We start from the raw sequence: 3,878 nt of genomic DNA, 5'->3' as shown, positions 1-3,878 counted from the left end.
TTTTCACAATGGTAACAACCATAGGGGTGTGTGTACATGTATTTATTCGCTATACTCAGTTGTTTGTGGCAACTTCTCTGCTTCATCTTGTCAGTTTGATTTTGCCCATAGGCTTTGGCAGAGTTGGCACTTAATTCCTGCTGCAGCAGATGCTTTTTAGAGGCATTCTTTCCTATTAAGACACTAAGTTCACAGCATTAAGGTTTTGCCACGAAGCACGTCCTTGTAATGTGCCATTTGTCTGCTTGGCAGTCCTTCTATGGCCACAGGAGTTGTGTACCTGAACCTGCAGGATTGTTGTTTCAATTGGTAGTATTTTACAAAATGACATTGTTTGGGCTCTTACCTTGCCTGTATTAACTAGGGTGCAGTGACTGTGGAGCTGACTTGACAAGTTGGGCAGAACGGTAAGAAGAGGGATAATGGCGGTATTATTTTATTGCGTTTGCTTTTCTTCAAAGTTGGATGCTTCCGCCATTCCACTAATGATGCTTTAATTCCCCAAAAGGTGAACTGGTTTTACCACCCTCTGTATAGGCAGTCTCAACGAATAAACTCTGGTACCTTGTCACAATACTAAGGTTTGTTAATAGAAGCTATTTGCCCAATTCCTGTTCTCAAATCCCCAAGGAATTATCTTATTCTGTAGAATAATACAGGGAGGGAAGAGAAAGGCTCCAATGTTTGTGTCTTTGGCAAGAGTGCAGCTGGCTGCTGCCTTGCCTTGAGACATCATTTCATAGTTTCTGACCATCCTGGATAAGCAGCTGTGGGGCTTCATCAGAAGCGAGAGATGCCCAGTGCAGGGAGCTCCAGAATTCCTCAATTTGGTGAGACAGGACAGGTTTTTCTTTCTTTCTTCTATTCATTTAAGACTGTTGCCAGTTCTTACTATGAAATGGACCTTGAGGTCGGGGGAGGTTTTCAGGCCTTCATAAGATGTTTTGAAATTCCCTTGGTCTGCAGCCTGTTGAAATGCTTGGAAGTTTCCATGCCTGCCATGATGCGAAGCTTTGCTCACAGTGCTTGTTTAGCCCTGTAGTAAACAACTTTTATACTTCTTTTATCTCTTAGCTGCCTGCAGCACATACACAGACGTTCACGTAGAACTATAGATGGTTTGTGTTTAACAAAGCTGAGGCACTGCATTGTGCACCTTGTATCCTAAGAATGCAGTGCAATTTTAACTCCTCTTCTTGTTGTAACTTTATGTGGCATGAAATTTAGGTTCTAGTGATATTCTGCTGTTTCCAACACCTGAATCACCAGCTTAAATTATTTTAAGAGGTGTAGTTTGTTTTCTGTTAGAGACTGTAGCTAGTAATACTTGCATCTTTATCTGATGATGATCAGCTCAACAATTTACCACAAGTGGCTAGAGTTATTTTAACATCATGAATATCAATTTCCTGCATAGTGATGTAGTCGATATTATGGGAGTGCTTAGATCAGAGATGCATTCAGGCTTTTTTTGTATTTTTCAGCTTGCTGGAGAACTGCTGCAGATGATCAGCTGGTTATGAGCACACATTATCAGCTATAGGATAACTTTTTTTCCTTAGAGGAACCATAATGATATTTCTCCTAGCTGCCAAAACTGCAGTTCCCATGGGAACGTAAGCCAAATCAAGAAGCTCCACTGCTGAAAGGGGGAAATCCCTCACACCTCAGCTCTGCCTCTCCCTTCCACTTTGTGGCCGTGCACGCCTGGCGCTTGCCTTGTTTTGGCCTCTGTGCTTGTCAGACGTCTCCCTGAGCTTTAACTTGCTCAGACCGCAAGTTGCTTGGCCAAAGACTTAGAATCATAGAATGCTTTGGGTTGGAAGGGACCTTTAGAGGTCATCCAGCCCAACCCCCTGCAGTGAGCAGGGACAGCTTTAACCAGATCAGGGTGCTCAGAGCCCCGTCCAACCTGGCCTTGAGTGTTTCCAGGGATGGGGCCTCCACCACCTCTCTGGGCAACCTGTTCCAGTGCCTCACCACCCTCATTGTGAAAAACATCTTCCTTATATCCAGTCTAAATCTATTATTTTTCTTTAGTTTAAATCCATTATTCCTGGTCCTGTCACAACAGGCCTTGCTAAAATGATTCTCCCCAACTTTCCGGTAGGCCCCCTTTAAGTACTGGAAGGCCGCAACAAGGTCTCCCCGCAGCCTTCTCTTCTCCAGGCTGAACAACCCCAAATCCCTCAGCCTGGCCTCGTGGGAGAGGTGCTCCAGCCCTCGGATCATTTTGGTGGCCCTCCTCTGGACCCGCTCCAACAGGTCCATGTCCTTGTGCTGAGGGCCCCAGAGCTGGAGGCAGTGCTCCAGGTGAGGTCTCACCAGAGCAGAGCAGTGGTTTTGTACTACATTAGTAAGGTAATGTGGCTCAGTGAAGGGTCCGGTGAGCAAGAGGAAGGGAGAAGTATATGCTCCTGAGAAACAGGAGAGAAGCAGCCCTCTTGGTAGAGAAATGATGGACTCGGGTGCCCATGAATCTGCGTTCCAAGCACCCCATCCTAAAATTCCCAAGTATGATCATTTGGGCATTCTTTAGGATGGTTAATGATGGCGTTGAAATGTCTCCCACCTCACGACACTCATTTTTGGTGGTGTTCAGGCATACATAATGGTTGTGTAGGTTTGATGGCCTTTTTGTATCACTGAGCCAGTGAAATTCAGTTTTTATGGCAAGTCAGTTGCCTTAAATGTCACAAATGACTTTCCCATTTTAGACAAAGCATTTTTAATACCGTTGCTTATTTTTCAACTTGCTTGTCCAACTAAAAATAGATTTCTTTTTAAACTCACCTGCCTGGAGAATCTTGGCAAGGACAATTTTATCAATATAGCAACCAAATTTACAATCACATTCAAACTTTTACATCTCATGTTAATAGTAGTGACCCTTCTGCTTAGTCAACCACAGCAAAAATGAAGTTATAAAACGCTACCCACTGCTAGTCAGCGGTTATCTCCTTGGTAGATGAGATTCAAAGGCAATGAAAAGCTTTGGTGATGTGTGTGATTGTTGCTGATCCTGCTTAAGGATTTGGCTAAAAAGGCGGTCAAGGCGGTCTGATATCGGCAGTGAAGGAGGACTGTGTTCCTGGGATTTGGAACCACGATGGAATACTGGTGAAGTATCTAGTGACACAAAAGAAAGGACATGAATGTATTAAAAAAAAAAAAAAGTTTTATTTAGAACAAATAGTTGTAGGCTCTGGAGAATTAACTGATAGGAGAGAAGGGGAAGGACACCATTAGCCTAGCAGAGGTGTATGAAAACCAAAAGTCTTTAAATTAGAAATGAGATTCTAATTGTGGGGACTGAAATGGGATGTTGCAATGCAATCTTTGTCTTGGCTATTAGAAAACCATAAGCTACCTTCTTCTGATGTACTGGCATCATCATCAGGTTGCTGGTTCCTGGTCATTGAGCCGGTGACCGTACACAGATGTTCTTAAGGAAGAAGGAACAGCTGGGAAGGGTTCATATGAACCGGCAGACGGGAGTGGAGATGACCAGGGCCGCGCGGTTGCAGGGCCTGCTGCCTTCCCCGGGCCGGGGTTCCTCCCTCGTCCTGGCAGGACTTTCCTGGGCAACGCAAAAGCAGCGGCCGCCGGCCGCGGCCCCGGCCCCGCGTGTTCCCGGTGTCCGCCCGCAGGCGCTGCCCGGCCCGGCCCGCACGGGAGGGCGGCGGGGCGCGTGCGGCGGGCGGGCCCGGCGATTGGCCGCGCGGCGTCCCGGTTGCCATGGCGGCGGCGGCGGGGAAGCCGCGGGGGCCGCCGGGAGCGCGGGTGGTGCCGGGCCGTCTGCGCCTGCCGGCGGCCGCCGTTAACCGCCGTTAAGGGCCGTTAACCGCCGCCCTCTCCCTCAGGCGCCACCCGCCGGC

Source organism: Pelecanus crispus, chromosome 6, assembly GCF_030463565.1.
Source record: "Pelecanus crispus isolate bPelCri1 chromosome 6, bPelCri1.pri, whole genome shotgun sequence".
NCBI classification, from domain to species: domain Eukaryota; kingdom Metazoa; phylum Chordata; class Aves; order Pelecaniformes; family Pelecanidae; genus Pelecanus; species Pelecanus crispus.
Note: the sequence above shows the minus strand (reverse complement) of the source record.